Consider the following 15359-nt stretch of genomic DNA (forward strand, 5'->3'; position numbering starts at 1 on the left):
TGAAGTAAAAATGAGTTGTGCCTGGAAAGTATTGGTCCTGCTTGTTCAAGCAAAATTAAATCAGTTAACAATAGCCTTTGGATCATTATATATATATATATATATATATATGTATTTCTATAAAAAATAAAAAATATATTATGTATATAAACTTATTATATAAACTATACTTATACTTTACTTATATAAATATATTCAAAAGTTCAAATTAGTCCTTAAGGACAATTGGCATCTCTGTGTGAAATCTGGACAGCAAAGGGTTAATATTATTGGTGTGAATGAAGCGAGTGTTATTTGCCAAACTGCCAAGGCCAATTTATGTCTCCTGGCAAGAAGCACCTGTTGACTATTTGCTTGCAATTATAATTCATCATGAAAAATATTTCTGGTTTCAGTGTTTTACACAGACAATCTTGGTGCCCAGTTCTTTGGTTCAAACATTAACCCCTGGCCCTGGTAAAAACAGGGAGGCTAGAGTGCATATATTTTGTACAGCCCTTGTACACTCTAATTCAGAGCCATTCTTGTACTACCATATTCAATTTCTATTGCAGCATGAGGTGAAATTTTTAAAATCATAGCGATCTTGGAAAAAAAAAACCCAACAAATTATCTCTTTTGCCCACAGCCATTCATGCTGTACATGCTGAATTTTAAACAGCTTCACTCCCTCAAGATGTGAAATTAAACCAACATAAAATAACACTCTAACTAGAGGAACTCCCTCCAAGAGTGAGGAAAAAGTGACAGCAGCGCTTCTAACTGAACTGCATTTAAACAAAAAGAACAACGATATTCTGAATTGATAAAGGAACATTATCTTTAATTCAAATAGTCAAATAAGGTAAGAAACTAGTCAGCATCATTGCAGCCAGGAATGAGGAACTGCTGATAGCAGTGTTGCAAAACATACAATCAGTTCTTAATAAGATTTTTCTTTCTTTTCTAATAATAACATGTTCAGACTCTTCTCACCGAAACAAGACTTTATTTTCTGAGGCAGCTCTCTACCAGATGACAAACATCATGTTGTTGTTCCCAACCTTAGAAATGCTACTTTTCGTAACCTGTGGTCAAACAACTTTAGAGCAGCCATGAACCCATGCTCATATTGACTGTAACGGCAATATGGGGGAGAAGTCTAAAACAAACAGTTAGAGCCAAGAGGTAGCCATTACAAAGGTATTATAATCTCTAACATTGCCACACTTTTGATCAAAGCTAAAAGCCATTCTGATGTCAGGTTATAGCTATTGTTGTTAACACACACAAAAAAATTGTTCTATCGTCATCAAAGCTGTAAGTACATACAATACACGTACTTGAGGGTTTCTGGAAGTGGTGGCTGCTGGTTGTCTTCAGCTGGAGGCTAAATTCTCTCAAAGTATCATCTGCTCAGAGTATACTGCAGTTCTGGTTGTTGGCTGAATGTCTGTATTTCACTGCGAAGTTGAGCAGACTCTTGCAATGACAGCTCTTAGCGACAGGGAGAAACTCCAATGGAAACATCAAAATAGGTATTAGTGAGGAGGCAGGTATTAGCAATGTGATGCGTTGATGCAGTCGGTCTGCAAAAGGATAAACTGAAGTACAGTAGATGAGGGGCGGAAAAACTCAAGAAGAGAGACAAACTGTGTTGAGGGAAACAGGAGGAGATGAAAATAGAAGCTTGAGGGTCTCTGGACATCAAAGTAAGCACTATGGTTTGGATAAGAATGCCAGATTCTATGTGGGTTGAAAAAAACATGTTTCAATTTTCTGAGCTGCAAGTAATTTCACCCAAAAAAAAAAATAAACAGAGCTCCCCTCTGCAATTGATAGAGGCCAACATTTAGTAATTGTTTTTCTTAATGCTATTTTATGGAGTGCAGTCCTGCTTTTCTAGTTATGTGGACTGCCCCACCAACTCCTAGGGGACACAGTGATTAAAGAAAGAAAATAATTATGCTTATTAACCATGACTTTTTAAGTGAATAAAAAAGAAAAGAAAAATTAAAAGCAGCACAAACAAAAGTAATGGCTATTCCATTTTCATTCTACTCATTTATCCTTTTTTTTTTTTTTTTTTTCCGCATGTGTGTGTGGAAAAGCTTTAAGAAAGGCTACATCACTGAGTGTGGTCTAAACATATGGAGTCCAGAATATTTACTTCTTCCAAGTAGCAGCATAGGTAATGAAAGTAGCTTAGTAAGAGGATCATCTATTCCTACAGAATATATGACATATAACCTAACCTGTAGGATTATAGATGATCAATGGATTGAAATTTCAAGTATTTGAATATCTGGAAAGTCATTTCACAAAAATAAATCATCTAGGGAGCTGTCAAAAATAATAATCATATAAATGTGTATCAGTTGTCTTGTAAGTCTTTCCACTGTTCAATTTTCCCCACAGTATTTTAATTGAAATAGTAAATCAATATTCTGGTAGGATCTTCAAAGTAGATATATCAATCAAATGTCTTGGCAGTGCTTTACCACTTTGTCTTTGGCAACATAGTCTTGTCATCACATTACAGAAACATTCATGAAAAGAAAATCACTATTCCCACGTGGTGTGTTGTAGTTTCTTTGCTTTGCCAGTCTTTTCCATGTATCTAGTTATTGTTTACTTGTAGAGGACCATGGACAAACTATTAAAATTACAGTAAACTTGAGAATAGGAACAAATGTTTTCTTCTGCTGCTTGTTTTCTATTCTCTTTTGTTTTTATAACTTCAGAAACAGGTGAACCTGAATATTTATCAGACCAAGAACTGTGGGCTTCTTACTCTCTACAGACTCATTACCTGGGTCCACCCCCTACTACACTCTTGACATATTTCCGTCATGTGACAGTAGAACAAAGCTATGTTCACCTTTTCTATTAATACATCACTCTTTTTTTCTTTTAAAGACTTGAGTTTTTCTAACATTCAACTGTGACATAAGATTTATTTTCTTGAAATAAAAGATCATGCCATTACCTAACAGGAATCTTCTGAGACAGATCTTGCTCTTCCCAGTGGCATGCATTCGTGGTTTAATCTTTTCTCAGTTGTTTTTTTACGTTACAGTTACTTGTACACTGGTATGTAAACTGCTTCCAAAACATAATTAAATATTAATGGCAAAATACTGTACACAAAACACAAAGCCTTTTATACAGTTTCCACCTTGTAGCATAAAGGGAAATAGCATGAAAAGTTGAAGGACTGTAAATTAGTGTTTTGGGTCTTTAAAAAGATATTTTGTGGATAATGTATTTTGTCTTCTAACACTTGAAACTGATCCTCAACTAAGAAAGGGTGTAGAATTCCTGTATTTATCCACAGCATTTCCCAGTTTAAAATAAATCCCCCAAACCTAACCAGAAATACATGTTTTTGCATTACCCAGTCATCACTGGTATAAAAATAATCACAGATACTTTTTTCAAATTGAGAAAAACCCTAACAAGATAGGAAGGATTTAACATTGTAATTTTACTAATAACTGTTTCTGAATCAATATTGTTGTTTTTCACTACACTTTACTACCAGAAAATAGCTATTAAGCCACAGGCAAAATGCATCGCTCATCCTCCAGCAGCTGGTACTCTGAGAAGGAAAATAGCCCATAATGCTCAAAGTGGCACAGGTCAGAGAGGATGTTGTCAGTGTAACGATTTCAACTTGTTGATGACTCCTGGGAATCCATTCTATTCCAAGTTATTTATAGAATGCAAACTGAAGAGAAAAATAATCTGATATAGAAGGTTTCAATTGAAACATCATGTTTACACTAACACAGCCAAGCCAAATACCTCGTTGTTTATAGTTCATTACTAAGTTTTACATACTTTTAAACCAGTTGAGAATGGCAAAGTACAGCCTTACTGTTCTAGTTTTGTCTGATTTTGATACAGTCCTAGGCCAGACCTCTAATCTGACTTCGAAACCCTCTCTTGGATGCTTAACATTCGCTTCAGAAATTTTCTATTCATTGCTTCCTGCCCTCTCTGAGAAGCTAAACTGGGTGTCTCAGGAGAAAGGAAGGAAACAGCAAAGCACAATTTTGCCAATTGACAAAATGTATTCACTGCTGTAGCTTTATTCTTAAAACACTCACCTGCTGTGGTGTAAAGGGGGAGATCAGTTTTTCTCCTCCTGTCCTACAAGCCCTTTTTATCACATTGCTGTGGCTGCTCCCCATAACCCAGCTGCCACAGAATCTGGCTCCTGTGTTCACATTTCCACCCATATATTGTAGCCCTTTCCCTCATTACATTCAACTCTTCAGTACATCTCTGCAGGAAAGCCAAGAGGGGTCAAACAGTACTTGAGAGAGATTGTCTGCCTAGGTGGCAGCAGTGTTAGGACAGTCAGCAGTGTTCTTCTAAGAACAAGTTAAGCCTGTACCTCGGCTCAACAGCTGCCTTCTGCAAAATTCAGTGTATCTGCCTTGAAGAGATTAGGAAAGATTCTAGAGACGTGCTTGACTGTCGTGGTGTTACAGAAGTGTTACAGTAGAAAAGTCAAAGACACAAAAATTGAGAAATATCAAGATTACATTTGTCAGAAAATTTTGGTCCTATTGTGCCTGCCTGTTAAGATGCAGCATCTGTGTACCGCACACTACACTTTTCCCCAAGATAAAATGAGAAGAGCCATTATGCAGTGGAGTAGCCTTCAGTATCTATTACTGACATTTGAGATATTTGCACAAGTTTTCCTCAGGTGCATGCACACTTTCAGCATTTTCAGTGAGGAAAAGGAAAAGAAAAGATGTAAATGCCATGACACAGGAAACAATCAAAACTCACGTTACAGTGGGGATTTCATCCATTCAAGTACTTTACACTAAGGCACTCTTGCAATAATTTTCTCATCCTCTAGTTTTAGGATCTACATCATGCATAATATAAAAATTTAATTACCTTTGGTTTTCAAGCAGTTCAGACTTTCCCATCATTATTGCTGAGTTACTTCAAACACTGGCAGAGAAAAGTGGTCTCTTGATATTCTAGGTGTAAAAGGATTCTGCCTTTTAAACTGGTATAGATGTAGAAAAACTATTTCCTTATGCTTAAACTGCTTAAAAAAGCACTGCTGAATCTGGTCAAGTACCTTTCATTTCATAATAATAATAATATGTATATTTTTTATATAATAAAACACATGGCTACAGCCTGGACAGATGGAACTGTATATAATGGTTATTTATGACACAGATGAAAGATCACCTCTCCAGCTTTTAAAGATAAAGTGCTAATGAAGTGCCCAGCTGTGGATGCTGATTTTACTTACTGTGCTTTACTTTAGTCTCCGCTTCGAAGTTGCCCCATTCCCTTACCATCCTGGCTCACAGCTACTTTGCTCAACAGATACGCATTAGACCTTGTCAGGGAATAGGAGCACATGCAGTTGAGATTTGAGGAACTGCAAAGTACAAACAGCATAAAAGCAAACTAAACTCAAGTAGTAGGCTCAGTCTTAAAGAGGACCCCAGGGAATGCTCAGTACTGGTCAGGATGCTCACTAGATGTCACTGTTCTCCAGAAATAAGTATGTGAGCACTTTTTGTGGCTGTTAATATAGTGGACCTTTGACAATAGTGCAGTAACTCATATTTTCAGAAATTAAGTTCATCTACAAAATTTCTGTAGTTCAGCAAAAGTTTCTCCAAATGCCTGCTTCACTTGCATTGTCTGATTTTCCTCTCACTTACCTCAGTGTAAACCAAGAATAACTTCACTCAAACTGAATAGTGGTGCTGGTTTGTGGCCAGAAAGGGATCCAGCTATTTCTCAATCTTTTACCTATCTACGCTGTATAAGATGTATGCTTTAGAGATGGGATGATCTCAAAGTGAACAATACAGAAGTTTATCCTGCCTGGCTGTGTGTGTGCACAGTGCTTTTTCACGCTGCAAATAAAGAAAAATGATACTACTTTTGTCCAAGGGCTTAATTTTATGCACATAACTTTGTATGTCTGTATTAGAACTTAGTTTCCATTGAATCTCTATACGATCACTAGAGAGCAAATGAGTCTTCCTCAGTGATTTGGATAGGAAGCACAACTCACATGCTGCTGGAAGAGTTTATTTTTCCAGCAAGTACATCACAAGACGGGGAAGAGGTTAGTTACTTTCCTTACTTGGACACATGAAGTTACATGATTAAAATTGAGACACGTGAGTGTTCCCAGAGTTGCTGGACTCAGCTGTATTTTAACACAAAAGTGTTGCTGCTAGTAAGAAAACAGACTGGAAGAAGAGGATGAGATGTTACTGGTGAGGTAACCATCTGCAAAGATGATAACTGAGTGAAATCAGACTGTGTTGAAATGGGCTCTTCTGAAAATGTTTCAGAACGTTAAGTGTTCACAAGCAGGTTAGAGCATGGGCTTACTAATAACTGCCAGATTTGGAACTCCTTTCTTTATGTTTGCTAAATCAATAAACACTGGGGGAAAGCTCCAACCCACCAGTCACCCAAGTGTGTCCAGAGCATCATTAGCGCATAACAGCATGTTTCTACATGGGAGGTCACACTGCTGACTGGAGGCAGTTAACCTAGGCGCTCCAACTCACCTCATGCAAAGTCTACTGCTCTCTTGTGACTCTTTTACTTTTATATAGAGAAACTAGGCTGCAAATGACCCTCAGGAGTGCAGTTCAACAGCATTTTAAGCTGATCTAAGTCTGTGGTGTGGCAAGTCCCACCTCCACCTACAGCTGTACATTCCTGTTCTTTCTCCCTCATGTCTGGTAGGTGGTGAGTTGGTTCAGCCAAAGATCAACGCAGGGGAAAAAAAAAAGTCTGATTAGTTTTCTGTTTTGAATAAGCTCCCTGGAAAGTCTTGATGTTTGCCCGTGTCACTGGAGGGGAGAACATGGGAATGGGCCACCAGAATGGGGGAAGGCAAGGCCCTGGCCACCCTGACTCAAGTTTGCTCATGCTGGCAGGGACCTGCTCCTTTGAGAAGCTGCCTAATGTAGCCCAGGATAGGCAATATGAGCTTTCCCCTCATGCCTCTGCCTGCAGCCTCTGGTCCCATTCCCTAAGCACACCTCTTGAAGCGTGAAGCTCGCAGGGAAGATTCTGAGTCTTGGCTCTCATGACGTAACAAGATTTCCTCCAGCAAGGCATGAGAAGGGAAGCTGTCAGTGAAACGAGAATGTTGCACTGAGTGGAGAGGACAGTCATATTCCTTTGTGATCAAAATATGAAAGTGTAGCTAAAATATATGGCAAGAGCTGAGTAAAAGACCAATGATGCACATTCCTGGGTTGCTATAATTTTCTGAGGGGCATCTTGGCTCTCAGTTTGGTTACAGATAAGAAAGATGGAAAGCAGTTTGGAGAAATCTTTCTTCATCCCTGATGCTAACCCAAGTACAGCTTGCACAGAACAAGGGGCTCTCTCTACATATTTTAAATTATGCAAAGCAATTAGTCTTCATTAACAACTTGCCTAATTTAATTTCAAAGGATCAATCTGTTTCCCTATTAGATGACTGAAGTAAAAAAAAATAATTTTGAAAGCAAAAACTTCAAACCCATATTTGACTGGCACATTTTTTTATCAGCTAAACTCTGAAATCATTACTGCTTACCTCAGCTCATCATCTGCTCTCATTTTGTGCTGAAACTTTGTATCATTCTTGATAGTTTATCAGAACATTTCATGGACAGCCTTTTGCATTACAAAGTGCCAAGTGTCATGTAAGATTAATTCTTTGGTTAGAAGCAGCTAGGAGGAAGAGAAATATCAAAGTCTTTTAACTAGCCTGTAGCATCAAGAATCTTACATGAATTGAAATTCCCATCATGTGAAATTTCTCAAAGAAATTCAAAGATTTCATTGAACATTCTTAGAATGAAGCTAATAATATTTTTATATGTGATAGGCTAATATTTCTATATGTAATGTATTTAATATGTAATAAATGAAGCTTTAAATATTTAACCAGATAGTTGTTGCATTTGGACTAACAATTGCCTTGACCAACAACTACTAGGCTTTTTCTGCCGGGTGCACACAATTATCATAATATTAATTCATAGGTTGCAAGCAAGCAAATTTCCACATTTCTTCTCCATATCTAGGGATCTATAGTTCTCTGTGATATTCTGTGAATGTACATTTCATTGGTTACACTTCATGCTGAGAAATAAATGTTAAATTCAGAGATTTTGAAGACCAACAAGCATTTTCCAGAGACTTAGAAAACTCTGTGGTTTTGATGAGGTATTTATCCTCACCTGCATTTAAGAAAGCTAAAAATCAAATAATCTTTTTTCCTCGGTAAGACATTTCTAGCTTCCCTGCTCAGGTGTTGCTGTACATTTAAAAAACTATACCTAATAAAATGGAAAGCACTCAACAAACCTATGGGTGTGGAGTACTGGGAGGCAGTACATTTTCCCTGTCTTTGGCTCAGAGTGCAAGGAAATGGAAAATCACTTGTTTTGAGTATGCTAAGTTTCCTACTGTGACATCATTCCTTTGTTTATCCTTAGAGAACTTGATAATCTGTCACATTTGTGGGGTTTCTAGGGGATGCAAAAAACAAGGGAAATTGATAGAAATGCAAATTTTGGTCAAGATTCACTAAGGTTCAGTGGATTGGAGAGGTAAAATGGAACATAAAGAAAGTAAGACAGAAAACAGAATGGTCTTGGAACAACAGACAGTATGTCATGTTAGGAGTTTGAAACAAACTCTTGCACTTCTTCAGACAGTGCCTTGACCAGAGGTACTAGGTATGTTTCATCCCTTTTGTTGAAACACAGCCTTTCTGTAGAAAGACTACAAATTTAATGGGTGTGGTTTCCTGAACCATCATTTGCAAACAGAATAGTTGATTTTTTTATTTCAATGCTATTTAATTCAACACAATTAAATATATAAATAACACAAGTATTGCAGTTATATTTGCTGGCACAGCTTTCCATCTGTTGTTGGATTGCCATTATGCTTTGTTCATAATATTTCAGTCTTTTACAAGCCTTGTTGTTTCAAAAAATTTTTGTAGAGAATGGAGGACATTGATGTTGTGTGAATAAGTAACTGTTTGGCAGCCAAAAGGTTCTTGCTTGTTTTCTGCTCATCATCTTAGATGGGGTTCAGAAAGTTGAGACTATTATACGGACAGTACTTTGACCAAAGGATTGTTTCAAACATTTTGTAAAATAGATTTCAGAAAAAAAGAGGAAAACATTGAATTTGCAACAATTGTAGACATGTAAAAGCCTTCAGAAGAGGGAAATGTTTTGTTTCCGTACTTCTGACTTTGGTTGCCTGTAAGGACAATGAAGAACTTTCAAAGCCATGGGGAGAGCTCATGTGTGGATAGTCAGTCATCTTGTCTACCTGACCTCATCAAATGTCAGACAACTGTAGGAGTTCCTCTATAACTGGTGATGGGAATCTCAGGGCCGTGGTCAGGGTATCACTGTCCTGTATTTAGAAGAGGTCATGCCTGAGAGAAGTTTTGTCCCGCAGTGGTTCTTATGGAGATGACTGTAGCCATGAAACACAAAGAAGAAAGCAGTTAACAACTATTCTGAAGGAGATCATAACTGAATGCGGAAAAACAAAAATCTTTTTTTGGGCAACATGATAAATCAAATGTCAAATGAGAAAGTTTCTTCTGGTGTGAATGCATAAGAAGATATTGTCAAAGGGCCCTTCACATCATAGCTGGACTACATTAGCTGTTGAAGGAGATTCTTATTCCCATGCTCTCACTAGAGAGGAAGCCCAAAACTGACGCGTTTCTCTCTCCTGATGCGCTGATTGTTTCTCTCAATCATATGAATTCAGGTCACACTACCTGTCCCCTAATACTTGTCTTGTAAAGCAACAAGATCAAAGGGAGTATTTTTTTCTCAGTAAATTCTGAGGTAAGGAGAGATTAGATGACTTGCCAGCGTTACCCAAGGAGTCTATGACGGAGCTGGAAATTTAGCGAGTTCCTATTCCAGCGCTTTAAAGACAATGCAAGATTACCATTTCCCCATAAGTCCTTCATGACTTGTTCTGTTTTAGTTTGAGATCGTGTAAATAGAAGATTTTGAAAGTAGACCAGTTTGTTAGAATTTATTTGAAAAGAGCAAGTTTGACAGACTAAATTAGTCCCTGAATATAACTTCTGGTGTTTCTTATGCATTTGCCATCTTAAAATTGTTGTACCACTTCACAATAGAACAAAGATTTCCCTTTTTCCAGTAAATCAATGCAGATGAATATGTTCCACTGTCAAGAACAAAAATTTAACAATTTTTTTATTATTTATTATGAAAATATTCACCCTTTGGTCTTGTGGGAAGAGAAGTTTCTGACTGAGAGATAATTTGTTTGGCAAACCAACAAACTCTCCACACTGCAGTTTTTCTTTCCTCAATCCCACATGCTCTGGGGAGTTTATTGTGCTGCCATTTACACATACAAAGAGGCATATCCTCCCTACTGTTTCCTTGTGTTCCTTGTCCAATGATCCGTACACCCCTAATCTTGATTCCAAACTCAAGGCTCCCTCTGACAGTGATTGATGGCCACCCTCTTACAGGAAGAGTGACTAACTCCAACCTGTGAGTATTGGTGGAGAATATATCTGTTGCACTATTTATTTTGGGAGGCAGACACGTGCCCACATTTTTATTCTTGGAATAAACATTCTGACATTTGCTGGCAGGTGTGAATGCTGTAGCATACTAGCAGGCAGAGAAAAAAAAAAAAGAATGGCTTCTGACCTCTCTAATGGAAACAAACTGAATATTGCCAACATGAAAATTGTAGACCTTCACCAGATTCCACATGAATTCTATCACTTGAAAAGCCAGATTTTGATCTTCTGAGTCTCCTGGCAGACCAGAATGAAAATCTTTTTTCAATGGTGCCTACTTGCTCTTCTCAACAAAATCCAAACCAGAAGACAACTGTATAATGAATTACGTAAATTTTAAACCTCAGCCTGATTACAGACAACTCATTTTGCCAATAGTCTGAAAAGATTAGCCCTGATTTCAAAGTGACAGTATACAGAACCCTTCTCAAATCTTCAGCTGTCATCTCATCAAAAGCGCATTGAAGTAGCAGTCTGATGTGAAGGGGTAATTCTTATTCAGTTTAAGGTCAGTAACATTTAGCTTAATTTTACATTGCTTTATTCCAACACTTGCCTAGAAATTCATAAAGATTTTAAAACAAATATTTATGAAAACTTATTATAATAACAGATCCTTTCACAGTATTTGGCTGTGGTGTCTTAGAAGTTAATAGTATTTACAAAGAGAAAATATTTAAAGTCACAGTCGGAGCATATCATTTTTAGCTTGATTCCACGTAAGTATAATTGTAGGCTATAATTAGAAACAATTTTAATTGTGATTGGTGCATAGGGAGACAGTTTCTAACTAGAGTTTGGTAAAGTTTGCTATCATGGAAGAAGTAGTATGGAATAGTACGGAAGAAATAGGAGTCAGAAGATACAGGAGTAAAAACAGAGAACCTATAAAAAACGTCAGTAAGTAGGCCAGAATAGTTCTGTATATATTTCAAGAAAGTCTTTGATAAAATCATGTTTTCCTTTAGCATATGCACTATAATAACAGCTATTTCTATTGCTCTACTACTCGAAGAATATTTCTGTTGCAAAAAATCACAGCTTAGAAATTAATCTGCCCCATATGAGTCTAGCAGCATAAGTCAACAGTTAGTCTTTTTTGACAAGTGCAAGAAAAAGCTTATGAAAGCATTTCAGTACATTAATGCTGCCACAGGAACAGAGAATCCTCAGAATTCAAGACTGAGGTGGATACAGGAAGATACAGGAGTCCATCACTAACCTACTGCAACGTGTCGGATGAGTCACTTCACTTCTCTCACTTCCCCACTGCTATAACCATTGCGCCTTTTCTTCAAGTTTGGTGGGAGCAATAGAAAAGTTACAGTTTTTATCACAATAAGTATTTGAGATTTAGCTTGAGGATTGGTCAAGTCTGTTTATATAGCATTTCTGAAACAATACAAATTTCCAAAATGTGTTGATATTCATAAGCGACTGATTAATGTATAATGAAGAACAAATGGGCTCATCTGTGCACAGATGCCTAATTCATATGCAAATTATTCATAGGAACAAATGTCTGAGAACACAGCTGAACTGAAAAATATTTAGGATTTCAATGAAAGCAGGACTGCCAAACCACGGTATCGGGCCACCAACATTCATGGCACTGGCATAAAATCCAACTATTAAGAAATACTAAATTTTATTGGTTTTCTGTTTTTTGAGTCTTCCATGATCATTTTTTCCAGCTTTCCTCAAAAACAAGAGCTAGTTACAAAATGGAATTTCTGTCTTCAACTGACAAAACCATTAAATCATTAAAAAATGTTGTGGAACATAATGTCTAAAAAAAATATTAGGTATGAAAACAGACATATTTCATTCTGATACTGTTGAAATGCCATTAATGTGAAGTCCAAATGAACTTTTTCAGTTTTATCAATATGGGAAGATTCAAATGACGTTCTTGGATAAAAATCATTTATGCTCGATGATGCTATATTTTCCAGGTGTGAAGTATATTGGGAAATATTTTCACATCTACACACATGAGACTGAGAAGCTGATTTTTAAGTTATTCTTAAAACTGACATTTTTGCTTTTGTGGTAGTATTCTTTATCCAAAATATTTAAAAACAAAACAAGCTAAATCAAAACATCTATTTACTGAAGAAATCTGTACTGCTCTTGAGCCTTCATGTGCTCCATCACTGCATTTCAGCATTTGGCAGAAAGAAATATTAGCAGATAGAGAGATCAGGCACGGATAGAAAATGGAGAAGAGGAATACATCATCCTATTCCCTTTCCTGCCTCCACCATTTACAGTAGTAATATGTCCCTGTCTCCCACATCACAACACGCGTCCACAGGCTTAGGTTTGGTTGCTTCTTTTTGTGACAACTCTACAGCCAAACCTAGGAGATCATAGGATAGCTTTCTATTAGGTCACAAACTTGACTGCATGATAGTGGACAATTTGGTACATTACCTCTACAACAGCTGGCCATCTTAATCAGCACAGGTCATCCTTTAGTTGTTACCACTACCATGATGACATCGTCTTCCAGGACAGCAGCAAGTACTCGAAAGTATCATCTCACCAAGACCGTCAATCAGTGTTTCCTATGTAGCTAAGGGAGAGTGATTCCAACATCTAAGTTGGACAGACTGAATTATAGTAATTATAAGAAAAAAAAGGAACTGCAGGAACCTATTTTATCTTACTGTGTTCATTCTCAATCATATCTCTCCTTTCTCCTGCTTCCAGATCCAAATAGAATGCTCTGGAGAATAGAAAGTTTGAGTTAGTCACTGCCCTCTTTAGTGTAAACACTATGGTACTGAAATCCATAAATCAGGCACACAGGCCATCTGCACACAGCTTGCTGAACCTCTGTTCTCTTTTTCTCAAAAAAAAAAAAAAAAAGAAAGAAAGAAAAAAAAGAGATTCTCCTTTCCTTTAGAGTGAACATTCACCAGTACAACTGCGCTGTGTTCTGCATGCCTTGGAGGGGTACTTCTCTACTAATCAGGACATCTAGATACTAAAGTCAAAGGAAGACAATGAGTCTGAAAAACAGAAAGCATTGTGAGGTTTGTGGCTAACACAGAAAGCAGAGCTCAGACAGTTTTCCCTAGGAACAAGTTATGCCCCTAGCACTTCTTATTGAATACTGTAAAGCAAACATTTATACTGGCTTTTCTTCTGTGTCTACATGGGCTGTGAATTCTCCATGTGCACTGCAGCCAGCTAATCTGAATGGAACAAAAACATTTGTTTTTCTTCACATTTCTTTATATACCAAGCTCTTCCAAATAAATATTCAGCTGATGTCTCTTGTACTATTAGGGAAAACAAATAAATCAAATGAATGAATTCATCTGAATGCCAGAAAGATCTGTCATTTCTGTGTTCTAAGAATATCCCACAAACAATTAAATGTTCACGTAACAGAGGCAGGCCTGATAAAATGATGAGTCTCCCTGGCGCCAGCATTAGGCCTGGCTGAAAGCCAGCAGCAGGCTAGCATTTAAAAACCCCATAGGAAACATAAGTGACCCCAGCATGGGTGAACTGGGGAAGAGCTTCCCTTTGAACACCCTGAGCGATTCACCATGCTGAATGTTCCTTTAGTCTTTGGCTTCACTGTCTGGCTCAAACTTGCAGATTAATTTCCAGTCTTTACTCAAAGCACAGCAAAAATTAGGCAAACATTTGAGGCTTGAGTCTGGCTTTGGAGTCAGTCTTCCTTGCACTGATAAATAGTGATAAGGTGATGGAAAGCGCAGAATCTTCCAGCATATGAGTTGACATGAAACCAGATACCACAAAATTGATTTGTTTATAGCTATACCGTCTATAGCAGTTATTCCTTTGGATCTCAGAAATGGATCATTCCTCAGTGAAGCAGAAGGCAGGCAGGAATGAGCTTCTGCGTTCACAGTCTGCTTCAAGTTGTGCTGTGATTTGGCCTTTGGTCTTGGGATCAAGAAACAGAGGGCATTTCCAGTGCAGCCTGGCAAACAAAACATCTCGTTTTTGGGATAAACCCCCCTTCAAACAAACTTCATATACTTTAAAGCAATTTTCCAAGCTTAAAGTGTCTGGTAATCTAAATTACAATAAGTAGTGCGACTGCAGGAGTTTTCTTTGTCTGAAGATTTGAAAGTTCTTAATTATCCTCTGCTGGTAATGGTACTACCATTAATTACTTCTGAAACAAACCAAGGTTATCACCCTCCTGCTAAGGAGGAAGACAATGAACAGGAGAGGCTGAGGGTCACTGCCATCACCGATCTGTGCTGTGCATTAAGATTCATCCTTACTAAACAGGTGTGCCTGTTAAACATGTGCTTCCAAAAATCTTGATTCTAGAGGATAATAAATAAGTAAATGTTATAAATAAAACAATGCTTTTAACATGCAAAATATGCAATTAGTCTTCATTACGCACTTGCCAATTTTAATTTGGGATGAAAAAGCTGCGCTCCAGTTATTGAAATGAAGCCTTAATCTCATTTAAAATGCTTTAGGCATAGAGATGAAACTCTTATTCCTCTTGACTTCATTTTCACTTTCCTAATCCTAATGGAGCATTCTCCCCTCTCTCTCTTTCTCTCCCTTTTCTTTGGGGATGAGCAGGGAAACCCTCATTCTCATGGGGAGACAGGTATCCATGTGGGCCACAAATACCAATGAAGCCTTAGCAGAGGTGTCACTATAATTCTGTCAGGGAAAAGGGAGCACACTAACTTTTAAGGTGACTGGGGCAGCTGTTCCAAAAAGCGTTTGGGTTATGTACAGTCACTGTTTG

Source organism: Numida meleagris, chromosome 1, assembly GCF_002078875.1.
Source record: "Numida meleagris isolate 19003 breed g44 Domestic line chromosome 1, NumMel1.0, whole genome shotgun sequence".
Taxonomy (NCBI): Eukaryota; Metazoa; Chordata; class Aves; order Galliformes; family Numididae; genus Numida; species Numida meleagris.